Here is a 16,271-nt window from a genome sequence, read left to right as displayed (position 1 = left end):
GAAATAAGAAGATCCAGGTAGAGGGCCCAGTAAAGCATTTTATGAACCAGCGTGAGGATCAGAGTTCAGATCACCAGAAACGACTCAAAAGCTGGGTGTGGGTGGCAGCCTGTCTGTAAAGCCAGTGTAGGTCACAGGAGCAGGGAATTCTGGAAGCAAACTGGCAAATTACACTAACCCAAAAGGTGAACATTGGATTCGGCAAGACACTGTGACTCAGGGCTAGCAGAGTGTTACAATGCTTACTAATGCTTCCTGTGGAATCCTGACAACCTAAGTTCAGGTGTGATAGGATTCCTGCTGTGAAGAGGGGGGGGGTACTGGGGGGAGGGATACTGGAGGGAGGAGGGACGGGGGAGGGACAAGAGAACTAGGAACTGAGAAAGCCGGCTAGAAGACACCAAAAATAACTTGTTAGGGTCCATGAGAAATCCTATAGAAGACCCCCAGTCATGAACGCAATCAGCAAGAGCATTTATTAAAATGTGTTTGGGTAGCACATGGCTTGCAGGCTCCTTTTCAACAAGATTGTGGGATTCCAGGGCAGGGAGGTTAGTCTGGGGCCTGATTGGTGGGTTTAAACAAAAAGTTTACGGGTTGCTATAGGATTGGTTGGTAGCTTAGTGGCTAGGGGTTTCCAGCTGCAGGGTGGGAGAAGCTGTCTCTAGTTCTCTTAAGCTTGCACAAGGCTGTGGGGTGCCCTTTGGTTGCCCCTGGATTGCAGCTTTCCCAAGAACCAGCTCCAGCTGGTTCCCAACTGAAACTAAGGCCTGGTCTCTAGGAGGGCCTGTCATGGCCCTTATCTGGTTCCCCAGCCCTCTCAAACCCTGCCTCAACAAGGTTGTAAAAGGAGAAAACTGACTCCTCAAAGATATTTTCACATACATATAAATAAAAAAATAAATAAAATAGAAACCTTGTCTTGATACATAAGTTGGAAAGCGATCGTCAACTGCGGTTGTTGTCAACAGTAGACACAAGCATATGGGACATGTATACACACACTCACATAACTTCATGCACTGTGGTGCTTTGAATGAAAATGGCCCCAAAGGGAGAGGCACTGTTAGGGGGTGTGGCCTTGTTGGAGTAGGTGTGGTCTTACTGGAGGAAGTGTGCCACTATGGGGACAGGCTTTGATGTTTCTTTCTCTCAAGCTTTACTCCGGGTGGTCCGTTGACTTCCTGTTGCTTGCAAAATATAGGGCACTCAGCTATTTCCTCAGGACCAGGCCTGCCTGCGTGCCACCATGCTCTCCACCTGATGGATGGAGCCTCTGAACTGTAAGCGAGCCCCCTCAATTAAATGTTTCCTCCCTCCCTAAGGGTTGCCATGGTCATGGTCTCTCGTCACAGTAATAAAAACGCAAACAAAGACAAGCACATACATATGCAGGAGGAAGAACTGAGGGGAGGGAAGATGAGCCACACAAACCTGGGAGAATTTTACACAACATAACTAGCAAAAGAATTGATTCCTGAATATGTAAAGAATTCACAAACCTCAGATGGCAAAAAAAAAAAAAAAAAGGAAACTTGACTCTAAAGATAGGAGTAAAATATTAAATACTTCACCAAAGGCAGTATATGCGTGGGGAATAAACACATGAAAATATGTGCAACATAATTAGTAATTAGGGAAGTACAGGTTGAGACCACAATGAGATACCATCTTGTGTTTATCATAATGGCAGGAATGAAAAGCTCCTGGAATGTTCTTCTGTTGCTAGCGGGAATGTGAAAACACACAGCCTCTTTGGACCACCGTTTGGCAGTTTTACAGAAAGTTACACATTTACCATGCAGCCCTAAAACCCCACTCCTAGGTGTTTACCCAAGAGAAGTGGAATCTATGTTTGTAGCAGCTTTATTTATAATTGTCCAAATCTGGAAAGGACCCGGATGTCCCTCAATTCGAGCAGAAATAATATGTGGTACAGTCAGTTAGTGAGATGTTGCTCAACACAGGGTGGAATCAACTACAGATGTGCAGAACCACATGTATGGATCTGGGACGCCTTCAGCTGAGTGAGAGAGGCTGCGCTCCAGGGTACATACTGTGTCTTTCCCCTTGTATGACATTTGGGGGAAAAATAAGGTGGAAGGGATAGAAAATAGATCAGTGATTGACAGACACAAGGTTGGGTGAAAGGTCGGCACAAGGAATTGTTTTTGTGACTGATGATGAAGAGTTTGGAGGACTCAATTCTAACCCTATCTAGGAGGTAAGCACTATTGAATATATTACAAATATTAATGTTGGGACTGGAGAGATGGCTCAGCGGTTAAGAGCACTGACTGCTCTTCCAGAGGACCTGGGTTCAATTCCCAGCAACCACATGGTGGATCCCAACCTTCTATAATGAAATTTGGTGCCAACTTCTGGTTGCAGGCATACATGCAGGCAAAACACCGTATAAGTAATAAATAAGTAAGTATAAGTAATAAATAAGAAAAAGAATGATAATGTTAGTAATAGGTCTTTGGGGGAGGTACAGAGAGATGGCTCAGGGGTTAAGAGCACTTGTTGAGCTTACAGAAGACCCAGTTGCCAGCATCCACAAGACAGCTCACAAACCACCAATAACTCAAATTCCAAGGCATCCGATGGCGTGTTTTTTTTTTAATGCATGTGGTGCACTGACACACATGCAGGCAAAATACTCATACACATAAAATAAAAATAAATACATCTTTAAAAAAGGTCTTTTGAATATGCTTATGAGTGTATCTGTGCTTGGGTATATGTATTAGAATGCAGGTGTGTATCTGTGCTGAGCTATATGTATCTGAATGCAGGTGTGTATCTGTGCAGGGTATATGTATCTGAATGCAGGTGTGTATCTGTGCAGGGTATATGTATGTGAATGCAGGTGTGTATCTGTGCAGGGTATATGTATGTGAATGCAGGTGTGTATCTGTGCAGGGTATATGTATGTGAATGCAGGTGTGTATCTGTGCAGGGTATATGTATGTGAATGCAGATGTGTATCTGTGCAGGGGTATTGAAGGCATAAGTCATAAACAATGCCACACCAGTTTGGAATTATGATTAATAGGGTGGTATTTATTTAAAGGGGAAAAAACTTACAGATCACCGTCAGCCCTCTGCGCAACCAGGAAGGGAGTCTAGTCGTCGGCGGAGCAGGAAGTGAAGAGAGAGAGGAGAGGGAAGTGGCCGCTTTTTTAAAGGGAGAGAGACCACGCCCCAATGGGCTGGTATCTCAGCTGCGATAGGCTGGAGGAGTGGGAGGACCTCCCGTAACAGGGTATATGTATCTGACTGCAGGTATGTATCTGTGCGGGGTATATGTATCTGAATGCAGGTGTGTATCTGTGTGGGGGTATGTGTATCTGAATGCAGGTGTGTATGGAAGCTGGAAGAGGGCATTGGACTTTACTGGCGCTGGAGTACTGGGAGACAGTGAGTCACCTGGCATGGGTGCTGGGAACCAAACTCAGACTCTTTTCACTGCTAAGCCATTTCTCTAGTCCCAGGATAATAGATCTTCACTGTGCGTACCATTCAGTATCTACTGTCCTTCTCATAAAAGGAGAGTTGTGGCTCTTGGCTCTTAGATAGACAGTTGTCAAACCTTTCCTTGTGCCTGGCGCTTGGACCACAAGGTTGTCACTCCAGTCGCCCTTCTGTTAACCAGCTTGACCACCATGTCTTCCTTCCTGCATCCAACCCGTCACAGACCCCTTGAAGAAACCACACTCCATGCACAAAGCACACTGTAACCAGGGCCTCTGAAGTACACTTCCTGCTGCTTCAGGAAGCTTTGCTCCAGGTATGACCACCCAGGCAACTGTACTAGCTTTGGAAGACCCCACTCAGGCAAGACGAGGGCATTGGATCCCCTGGAATTGGAGGTACAGGCAATTGTGAGCCACCCAGGAGGTCGTGTTCTAGGAACCAAACTGTATTCTCTACAAGAGCAGTACATTTAACTGCCATGCCATCTCTCTAGCACTGACCCTTCCCCTCCCCCAACTCTAGATACCCCTCTTTACTGTGGAGCTATTTTTACTTAGAACTAGAGGGAAAATACCACGTCTCCAGTGACTCAGCAAAAAGCCTGGCATTAGTGCATATTCCAGGTTTGTGCTTGGTGCACATTCCGAGCTAGCTATTGGTGGAATTAGAAGCTGTGCGCATGCAGTCCTGCGACTGCCGAAATGGTGATCCATGCAGAAGCATACCATGCCCCTCTTCTAGAAGGCTGTGTAAGAAGGCTGCTTGCACTCCTTAGTGAGTAAGGGAAGCTTCTCTTATGTGCACTGATCCCTGGTGTCGCAGCACTGGGCCCCATAAAGAAAAGAATGGTTTTGGAACAGTGGTCTTTGTTCTGGGCCGCAGAGTGGCTGGGTTGAACTTGGAGAACAGACAAAAGCCCAGGAGAGACGGTTAAGAGAACTTGATATGTTATGGTGTCGAAAACCAGGACCCAAACACTGAGATATTGCAGGGTAAAATTCATTCACAGCCTGGCCTGACTTACAGTCCCTTCCTCGGGAACAGAAAAGTATAAGTGGCCCTCAGCTGAACAGAGAGAAGCTTACATAGGTCTTTTACTGATATAATATCGAGATTCTAGAAACAGGTCTGGGACCCGAATAATAAGAGGAATGGAGACTTATTTTTTTAGCAAATTAAATAAATTATTTCACCCATATTAAAATCAACAGTGAAGGCCGAAATGGGGGAGTTAGACTCTAACAGTTGTTATTCTAGAGGACCCACATTTTGCTGCTAGTATTACCTTGGGGAGTTCACAACTGCCTGGAACACAGGCTGCCAGGAGTCTGATGTCTTCTTCTGGCTTCAGAGAGAAAACCTCCATACACATGACATTCACACACACACACACACACACACACACACACACACATACAAACACACACACACACACTAAAAATAAACAAGCAAGTACAATTAAAAAAAAAAAAGGCCCAGGTGGCTGAAAAGTTTTTGTGCCCTGATAAACCTCTCCACCGATGCAAAAATCTAAATCAGACCAAATCAAACTGAATTAGAGAAAGCCCAGGTTTAATGGATACCAGCGCTTCCCAGGAGACAGGGAAGGAAGACCAGAAACCAAGTGTTTGTTCTCTGGAGTACAGTTTAAATACCCTGTGGGAGTGGTCTTGAACATTTCTGGGGAGGGCTTTCTTGGAGGTGGAGTCTGGAGTGAGGCAACTCCCAGGGGAGGGAGCTTAGGATGGAACTCTAAACTTTCCAGACTCGTTGAGTATATGGATGCCAGGGGCTGGGGTGAGGCTTCCACCCAACATTGGCAGCAATGAGGAGGCAGCCGAAGAGTTCCAGGAGGTTACCAGGATCTGAGGACTTAGATGCCCAAAGCTCAGAGCTGTAACACCAAGAGACAGCTAAGATAGCCATCAAGGATGTGCCCTCTGATACCAAATCTCTGAGCTGTTAACACTGTGAGGCAGCTGGAGCATTCCAGAGACTGACCACGGGCACATTCTGTAAGGACAAGGATAATAAAGCCCTAGGTGCTAGAAGAGGTAACGAGAAAAGAAGGAAATGGCTGCTCCGAGGTGAAGGAAAAGTCTGTAGATAAAAGGGAGAAAAGCCAGAGGCTGGGACATCTGGGAGAGTCCAGACTGAATGTGGCCCTCAGCAGGGCCATGCGAGGAGAGGTCAGAGGGGAGAAGGGAGAGGAGCCACCAACCAAAAGGGGCAGCCTGGGTCTAGAGACTGCCCAAGAGACTGGAAAAGCCAAATGACTGAGTTATACATGGGCCAGAGGAGCTGGCTGCCCTGCACTGGAGCAGCTTAGGGTAGGGGGCAGGGTATGCCAACCATACCCTGAAACAGGTGGGACTGAGGGATGCAGGGAGAACCTGGCGGCTACCATCTGCTTTGATGTGTTAATGGACATCTCAGTTAGTCATTTGTCCGGGTTTGAGACCTAACAAAGAAAAAATTGGAGAGAACTGCTAAGTGTTCAAAAGCCAAGCGCCCCAGAACTCATCAGCTGCAATGCTAGTCACCAGGTCAACACTCTAAGCAATAAACTTCACCTTGTCAGCTTAGAGCAGCGAACCTCAGTTAAACGCTGGAGACTGAAGTCTCTAGTGTCCAAACCTCAGAGTTAATGCACCTCTAGGTTCAGAAGCCTAGCTTGTGATCCTCTTGACTTTAGGGCTGTCAATGCTGAATTCTGCCTCTGTCCATCCACAGTTTCTACCCAAATAAAAGAGGAGAATGCAGCTGTGATGGTTTGAAAGAAAATGGCTCCCAAAAGGAGTGTCACCACAGGGGTGGGCTCCTTCTCCAGCACCACATCTGCCTACATAAGTTGGAGGCTATGGATGTAGTACATTTCAGGCCAATAAGGGCTATAAGGTGAGACCTTGTCTCAGAAGAAGGACAGTACTATAGCTGCAGGAAGAAGTTATGGGATCTGAAATACAGAGCAGAAAGGAGATCTGGAGAAGCGAGCTGTTCCAGGATAGAAGCACAAAAGGAAAGAAGAAAAAACAAACCAGAGGGTCAGACACAGGACCCAGGCTCTTCTGGTTTTGGAGGCAGGGGTTACATTCTGGGAAGTGTTACAGAAAGATGGATTGGAGGTTGTGGGGGCTTGGGCAAGGTGCTGTTCCCAGTCAGAGCAACTGGAGATGGGGGCCCTAGAGCATCTTCCAAATGCTAGGCTCCCTTTCTCAGCAGGTCAGTCTTTGTCAAGGACAAGGAAGCAGGTCGGAGACACAGTGCCCTGCTGTTATTTTGTCCATTAACTTGACAGATTACTGAAGCCTTGAAAACCACTTAGTCAGAGTGTAAATATTGGCACTGGTTTCCACGGTACCAACTGCAGGAGCAGGAAGGTTTCCATAAAGACCCAGAGCCAATGGAATGCTGTGGAATCAGGGAATCACTAGAATATTCAGCTAAATTGAGATATCTGGGTATCGTTGAGGGTCAGAGATGACCCCGGCAAAGCCTCTTTGGTGGATGGCTCTGAGTAAGATTTCTCTTAGCCTCAAGATAGGGCTGGTGCTGAATCCCACAGTGGAAACGATGGGCACAAGCCTAGGTTTTTGTTGTTGCTGTTTGTTTCTAAGTTTGTCTTCTTGTACTTTTGTCAATTTTCAAGGAGAATGTTTGCGTTCTTTCTTTCTCTTTTTTCTCTTGTTTTCATTCTTTAAAAAAAAAGATTTATTCATTTGTGTATGTGAGTGCTTTATTTATGTGTATGCATGCATGGCAGAAGAGGACATCGGATCCCATTATGGATGGTTGCTTGCTGAGACGCAGGGTCTCTAGAAGAGCAGCCAGTAGTCTTAACCACTGAGCCATCTCTTCAGCCCCATTTCTATTCGAAATGGAATGTCAAGATTCCCTCCAGCTCCGATTTTTTCATTCATCAAATTATTTGCTGAACACCTACCATGTCCCAGAGACTGTAATAGAAACAGAAACCAGTAGGACAAAGGTCACTGAGAGGAGGTTGCCTTGAGGGAGATCCGAGTTTGGGGATAAGTATAAGATAGTAAATGACATTCACTGTGTGTTCTGACCCTCTGTTGGAATTAATCTCTCTGAAACTCAGTGAGTTAGAAACTGCAATAACCTTCAGTTCAAAGAAGAAGAAACAAAGGCATAGAGACCTTGAATAGCATGCCAAAGGACTCGCTTATTTGTATATGCAGCCTTAATTCAGGAATAAGCAAACTATTGAGAGACTAGCTATGAATGCACAATGGCAAGACAATGTTGGGAGTGATAGAAGATAATGTTGGGTTCAGGAGAAAGGGAGCAGAGACAAACCACCCTTCAGGAAATCTTTATTAATAGAGTTATTAGTGTCATACCATGGCGGTTATGATGGTGCCCTGGAGGGAGAGAGCCTTAAGTTATGGAAAGCATAAGAGAGCCTTAAGTTTCGGATTTTATGGGTGGGGAGAATTTCGCCTATGTTCCATGAATCACTACAAAGGAACAAAGCTACCCTTGGGTCTTGATATTGGGGTGTGAGGAGGACTAGACATGCTTCCAACTGTAAGAGGGACAGAGTGGGTGATAGGGACCCTCCTTTAGCCAATGGTCTTTGAGAGGCTAAACCAGGTTGAGGGGTAACTTTGGGTACCAAAAAGTCACAGTCCTGCGTGCTTACCCCTCTTCTTCCTGCATGCCACACCCGGATGCCAGACCCCATTCCTACTTTCTTGCTATAATCTGTGAGTTCCCTTTAAATAAAGAAAAACCTTAGTATACCCTAAGGTTATATATCTGGAGGTGGCGTGGGATATTTGATTCATATTCCCCTCATCGGACACATTCAGCTTCATCTGGCGCCCAACATGGGGCTGAGTCCACTTGCCAGGACTGTGCTCCCAGTTCGCCAGCGCAGGTACATTTCTTGCCCACTCATGGCCCACCTGCCCCTGTTTAGGAACCTGACTTTTCCTCGTCCATGGCTCGCAACCCACATGCCGCTGCTTCTCCAGCTGGGGATCCCTGTGGCGTTTCTGCCACTGGTGGCACACAGTTCACAGCTTGCAACTGATAATAAAGCTTTGGGGTTCCTTTTTATTCTGACCACCAACTCTCAGAATCGCTTTAATTGTCCTTAATAACTGCTCTTATTTTGTTAAACAAAGCATATTTGTCAGTATCTAAGTAGGCGATGGCAAACAATCCTGGAGACACTGGAGGGAGCTTCTCCTCTGCATTCCTCCACCATATAGCTGCAACTGTGGCACCTGCTGGACAATAAAGATTATTACACCTACTCTAATTCACTGTAATTGCCAACAACCAGTTTTGGGCACCAGCTGCTCAAGATGGTTCCAACTTGGTTAGCTGAAATGGTGTACCTTCTTACAATGTTCTGGCCAGAACTCCAAATAAAAGTTTCAGAAAAAAACTCTATTGACTACTCAGAGACCATTTGCAATTATACTAGACAGTAATCTTAAAACTTAACCATCATTTTAGTTTTACAGGATCCCATAAAAGAACATTGCCCCCATGATAGCTGGAAGTAATTTTAGAGGACGACATCCCCTCTCTCAACAAAGTCTGTCCTCAGGGATAGGGATATCATTTAGAGATTGATATTACTGGTATAGAATTGGGGGTTGGGGTGAAAATTATGTAGGCTCAGGGATCTCTAAAAAAAAGGGAAAATTGAATGGGATAATAGGTAGATTAGTGTGAGCTTACTCACACTAATAATAATAGTGAGTAATAGAGTGAGTAATTGTGAGCTATTATTTATAGACAATTTACATTGGTATAGATTTATAGATTTTTGTATATTGATACAAATTCAAATTATATTCATTATATTTAATATACTCATTTCTGTTTACAATATTTGTACAACTATGCAAAATTATTTTGTCAGGTTGTATGCATGTATGTTTCTTTCTCCATTTAAGACATTTTGTTGGGCTGGAGAGATGGCTCAGAGGTTAAGAGCACAGGCTACTCTTCCAAAGGTCCTGAGTTCAATTCCCAGCAACCACATAGTGGCTCACAGTCATCTGTAATGAGGTCTGGTGCCCTCTTCTAGTGTGCAAACAGAACACTGTACACATATTAAATAAATACACCTTAAAAAAAGACATTTTGTTTATTGATACAATTTTAGGATATATTTATCACATTGCATTATACATTTCTATCTCTAATCAAAATACTTATACATTGTTTACATTTTAAGGTCATTGTCCTCATTTACTGCACAGTTGTTTAAAGATTGTTTAATTTTTTTTTTTTTTAAGTTTTTCGAGACAGGGTTTCTCTGTAGCTTTGGAGCCTGTCCTGGCACTAGCTCTTGTAGACCAGGCTGGCCTCGAACTCACAGAGATCCGCCTGCCTCTGCTTCCCGAGTGCTGGGATTAAAGGTGTGTGCTACCACCGCCCAGCTGATTGTTTAATATTCTAATATGAAGTCTTAGTCTTTAAGTTATACAGGTATTAAGTATTATAGGCCAATAGTCATTTATTTTGTCATACTTATAGTTAGACTAATCAAATTTTTTTTAGCTACATGGAGATTGCATTCTGCATAGATAGGTAATCTCCAACCACTTCAAAGAACTGTAAAACATGGCATTTAAATAACTTAGGGTTCTATTGACATGAGACATGATTGCTCCTAGCAGCACTGATCTATTCCCAAGAGAATGTTGAACACCGACGACATTCCACTTGGGGTTTGTTTTCTTTTTGGCAAAACTGGCCTTTGGGCAAAGAACTACCCATACCTCCACCACTGACAAAATGCATGGGTTCAAACCAGATAAGCAGGATACAAGAAAAAAGACTGCCAAATCTTGACAAGACAGAGTAAGGCAGTTTTGAAAAATTTTCCTGTCTCTGAAAATAGTCTGTCAGTTACCCTAGGCCTTAGCCAAAGTTGGTTGCTTCAACACTGCAAATGAGACTTTAAGTGATTGCCCGGGTAGTCAGTTGTCTCTGTCTTCTACTGCACATTTTGGAAGCTTCTTGATTGCATTTCCTGTCTACTCAAGTAATATTATCTCCTTCTCAGGCCTTCAATGGGGTTGAAGTCATAGTTACTTTCCTCTTATGATTTAGCCAAGCCATTTCTAATACAGGACTTAGACTCCTTAGGATAGAATGATTATGAAGCATTTAGCATATGTGCTTTACTTAATATTGTTTATGCTGGTTGTAATTTTAATTTTTGGTCAGCTGGTAGCTAGCTCTGCCCTCTGATTCAAAGCAAACTTTATTGTCAGAATGTGATCAAAATATTACACAACAGATGACCACTTGTGTAGCAAGCTCTGCACAAATAGCTTTTTTTTTGTTCTTATCATTTGGTCTTTGTTTTTTTCTTACCACAAAGGACTACCTTAATTTCTTTTTTCTATTGCTACAATAAAAGACTATAACAAAAGCAACTTAAGGGAGAAAGTTTATTCCGGCTCACAGTTCAAGGGTGTACAAACCATTATGGTGAGTGAAGTTAACTTGAAGCAGCTGGAAACCACAACCAGGAGATAGAGAACAACAGATGCATGTTTCTCCTCAGCCTTTATTTACTGACAATTAAAGCCAATCATCACAAATGTTTACCCTATCCTACCTTCCTTGCCCCTCCTGTTCACATAACATAAACCCTTAAAAAATAAGTCATCCTATAAAAGTTGAGCTTTCTGGGAAATGAAGTTTATTCTTTTGAGCCACAGAGAGTTTTTAGCAGCTTACACAGGAATCTTTTATTTATTTATTTCTTTTTAGTTTTTTTCAAGGCAGGGTTTCTCTGTAGCTTTGGAGCCTGTCTTGGAATTAGCTCTTGTAGACCAGGCTAGCCTCAAACTCACAGAGATCTTCCTGCCTTTGCCTCCTGAGTGCTGGGATTAAAGGTGTGTGCCACCACTGCCCAGCTTATTTATATTTTATGTATGAATGCTGTGCGTATATATACCTGCATGTGTATATACACCTGCGTGCAAGAAGAGAACATCAGATCCTATTATAGATGGTTGTGAACCACCATGTGGTTTCTGATAACTGAACTCAGGATCTCTTGAAGAGCAACCAGTGCTCTTAACTACTGAGCCTTCTCTCCAGCCCCAGGCATCATCCTGAAGTCTTGAATATAGTATTCATTCAACTCTCTGTTTATCCTTGCTCACAGGCAGCAGTGGTGGGTCTGTGTGGAGGCTCTGGATAAACTCATAATATTCAAGATGGCCTGTAGATTGGCAAAGGATCTGGAATTCCTGGGGGCTCTTGTTCTTTCTACTGAAACAGATGTCACTAATGTGACATGGTCTGTCACTTGTTTACTCTAGAGTTTTCTTATTTATTTATTTATTTATTATGTATACAATATTCTGTCTGTATGCCTGAAGGCCAGAAGAGGGCACCAGACCTCTTTACAGATGGTTGTGAGCCACCATGTGGTTGCTGGGAATTGAACTCAGGACCTTTGGAAGAGCAGGCAATGCTCTTAACCACTGAGCCATCTCTCCAGCCCCCACTTGTTTACTCTAATGTGCAAAGGAAAGCTCTGCTCCAAATGACCTCCCCCTTATCATCTTCCTCTTTTCCCACAGGGGTTGGGTACCTGATCTCTAAGCATGGTTCAATCTGCACAGAAGGTGTTTGGAGTGAAAACTCTCTCCTCTGAGAATTTCACAGGGATCTGAAGTCAGAATATCTAGGTAGCTTTGAGCAAGTGGGATGGAAGAGAAAATGGTAAGAAATGAAGGCTTTCAGAGTAACTGAGATGATCTCATAGTCTGAACAGGGAGGGAAAGAAAGCAGAACCCAGAGAGCTGGAGATGGGAAAATGGAAGGCTGGGGATGGAGGCTGTATTAGCCTGCATTTGGAGCTGGAATTCAGGTCTGCTCCTTTTTAGCTCACAGACAAAGCGCATAAGATTTCTTGGGATTCAATTTTAGTGAGTTCCACACATTTGTTGAAAGCCTATTGTATAGGCGTTCAAGCTGTCTTGTAAAGGGAAGTCTGTGTAGGCTGTTTACATTTAATAGAAGACAAATCCGCCTGGCTCTGTATTCAGACAGCTCTTTATCCACCTACTTCAGCTGCTAACTCCAACCGCATTGTTAAGGAGAACCTAAATATCTATCCACAATTACAGCTCCCGTTATCTTTAGCCAGCATTCCCATGTCTCTATTAGCTGCTCTTCTGTTATTGTGATAGAATAGCCCCCCAAAAAGCCAAGCAGGGGAGAAAGGGTTTATTTGGGGCTTATGGTTGCAGAGGATACAGTCCACCATGAAGGGGAAGACCTGGCAGTAGGGGCAGGAAGTCATCCTGGTACTCAGGAAACAGAGGGACAATGGGGGTTGGAGCCATGCTCTAGAACCTCAAGGCCTACAGGCTGGAGAGTTGGCTCAGAGGTGAAGAGCGTTGGCTAGTTTTCCAGAGGACCTGAGGTACATGCCCAGAACTCACATGGTGACCGTTGCTGTCTGACGAAGTTCCAGCCTTTCAACACTGCAGACCACACTTCTCCAGCACCTTTTTACTCTCATTCTTGATGATCCTCTCTGCTAATGCCTTTCCCTTTGGGAAATCGTGTGCCAGCCTTGGTGAAAGGATAAAAATGCATACAATGTTTTTTAAAAATTTTTTAAAAATGTTGCAAGATCCCCAGTGGCAGAAGGCAGCAGAAATGCTGTAGGTCCCAAATGGTGGTAGCGGGCCATGTGGCAGCAGACAGTGGGCTCTGGGAGCAGCCAGTCCCAGGCAGAGATGGCTGCCGTCCCCAAGCAGTGGCTGGTCCCAGGCAGGGAGATACATGGCGGGCAGGCAGAAGACAGAAACATGGATAGACACAACTTGCAGAGTGAGGTTGAATATTTACTCAGGGGGTTATGAAGGGGAAAGGGAGAAGGTGGAGAGAGAGAGAGAGAGAGAAGAGAAGAGGAGAGAGAGACAGAAGGGAGGAGCAGAGAAGTGGGAAAAGAGGCAGAAGCGAAGTTGCCTCTCCCAGAGGAAGATGGAAAAGAGCGAGCTCAGGCTGGAAGCTGAAGATCAGCCTGCCTCAGCAGATGGGGGAGGGAGTGGGCGTGGCTTGTCTCTTAAAGGGACCAGGGATCAAAACCATAACAATGGTGGCCCTCTCTAAACAAAATAATTCTCCAGAAAAAAAAAAATCCCCATCAAGCTGGGCCTTTAATCCCAGCACTCGGGAGGAAGAGGCAGGTGGATCTCTGTGAGTTCAAAGCTAGCCTGGTCTACAAAGCTTGTTCCAGGGTAGCCAGGGCTACATAAAGAAACCTTGTCATGAAAATCAAACCAAAACAAAAAAAATCCCCACACCAAGGAACCAGGAATTCCATTGTCCCCCTCCTAATTGCACCAAGAACAGGAAAGTTGGAGATTTACTAGACACACCTGATCCCAAGGATGAAATACCTACAATTCAGATCCAGAGCCTGGGGCTTAATAGGCAAGAGTTCAGTTAATAAGCACAGAGAAATCAAAATTGTATGGTATAATGAGAAAGACTAAGACATCAGGACCTTCACTCTTAGAGTGTGTGAGGGGAACAGGCCCATACAGGAAGGCTAAGAAACTATAGAACAGAGTCTGCTCACCAGAAATCCTCTTCCCAAAGTCAAGCCTTTGGATAAGGGCCTCCATTTCCCTTGAACTGGCGGCCCTTCCCTGTGGTCAGTGTCAATTGTCAAGGTCAGTGCTAGCTTCCTTGACTGGTCTCAAGGAAGGTCATATGCCCCGTGTGTCCCATTTACTCCTACACAACTACGTAGCACAGAAGGTGGAATCTTTTCTCAATTAAATGCTGTTGGTAGCCAATTGGATTCACTCTCAGATTAGGTCTCCAGCCACAAGTGTCTGTAATTTTAGCCTCGAGTCCAGTAACCTCTTCTGGCTTCCGTGGGTACTGTGTACACGGTGCATAGACATATATTCAGGCAAAATATCCATATATGTAAAACAAAATTTAAATAAAAATTTAAAAATAAAAGAATATCTCTCAAGGCCTGCTCCCATGGGCGTTCCTCCTCCAGCAAGGCCTCGTCTCACAATGCAGTTGTTGCTTTTAAGGTGTGTGCATGTATGTGCATGTATGTGCATGTATGTGTCCTGTATACATATGTATACCTATGATACATTTTAATTCATAAATTAGCCACAGATTAACAATACCTAACCACAGATCTTATGTACCTAATACATGCAAATATTTTTCCTTCCCATATCAAGTTGAGAACTTTTACCTCTTCACTCAAAGAAAGCACTTTACCAGTTCCCTTGGTCATAACTGTAGGCCCATATTTTCTACATGGTGTGTCGGCCAAGTTCTCGGGCCATCGTTGGTTGAACTTCCACCTTAGTTTATCTTGGGGAATAAAAGGTGTTTGAAATAAAAGCAGGTGATCCTCAGGAATGAATGAAGCCTGAGACTCCCTTCCGATATTGCTGTGTGAACTGTGTCTCAATTATTCCTGTGCCTCCACGCCAGTCCAGAGAGGGAAAAGTAGTTTATGTTGGGGCATCAGACCCTGACAATGACCAATGGAACCATCACTATTCTTGTAACTTGAGCTCAGCAGTAAGTAAAATACCTGCATCTTTTATCTGAGATAGCATCACACAGCTCTATGGTGCGGAACTAGCCTTTAGGTTTCTATTGCTGTGAAGAGACACCATGACCACAGCAACTCTCATAAGGAAAACGTTTCATTGAGGGGCTCACTTCCAGTTTCAGATGGCAGTCCGTTAGCATCGTGGTGGGGAGCAAGACGGCATGCAGGCAGACTTTCGCTGGAGGAAGAGTTGAGAGTCCTACGTTTTGTAGGCAATAGGAAGTTGACTGACTGGAGTTTCTGTACCCATAAGCCTCTACACCAATGAAGCAATCCAAATCAGACCAAATCAAACCAAATTAGAAAAAGTCCAGGTTTAATGGGTAAAATGCTCCCAGATGATTTCCCAGCCCCTCAAGAGAGGAGACAGGGGAAGAGAGACCAAAAAACCATGTGTCTGTTTTCTGGGGGCAGTTTACACACCCTGTGGAAATGGTCTTGAACATCTCTGAGGGAGGGGTAGTCATTTGGTGGACTTTCTGAGATGTGGAAGGGTTTGGAGAGAGATAGGGGAGGGGGCTTAGGGTGGAGCTTCCACCGAACATTCCAGACTCTTTGGGTATACAGATGCCAGGGGTGCGGTGGACCTTCCACTGGAACATCCATGAAACTTTTCACAGACGAACACACTGAGGAAGCTTGAGCAAAAGAGACCTCAAAGTGCGCCCCCACAGTAACACACTTCTTCCAACAAGGCCACACCTCCTAATAGTGCCACACCCTTTGGGGGCCATTTTCTTTCAAACCCCCACAGTAATCACCAGTGGGCAGACTGCACTGTGGACAGGAGGGGTGACAGGCTGGCTCATATCCTGAACAGTATGGCTAGCTTCAGGAATATAGTGAGGTCCTGTCTCAAAAACACAAAACAGGCAGGGCATGGTGGTGCATGCCAGTGATCCCAGTGCTAAAAGATTGATTGAGACTGGAAGGCTGCTGTGATTGTTTTTGAAACCAACCTAAGCTACAGAATGAGACCTTGTCAAAGAAAGACAGAAAGAGAAAGAGAGAGACAGAGTCAGAGAGACAAAGAAACAGAGAGAAAAGAAAACAGCAAGCTAGTCTAGCAAGCAGAGCACTTACTAAACATATGCGGGTCCCTGGGTTCCAGCACTACAAGAAAAAAAAAACCCATGAAACTTATAAATTACTTATTTCTGGGCTTTTT

This window comes from Microtus oregoni, unplaced genomic scaffold (assembly GCF_018167655.1).
Source record: "Microtus oregoni isolate MIOR12 unplaced genomic scaffold, Mior012 000036F_ref0000092, whole genome shotgun sequence".
In the NCBI taxonomy this organism is placed as follows: domain Eukaryota; kingdom Metazoa; phylum Chordata; class Mammalia; order Rodentia; family Cricetidae; genus Microtus; species Microtus oregoni.
Note: the sequence above shows the minus strand (reverse complement) of the source record.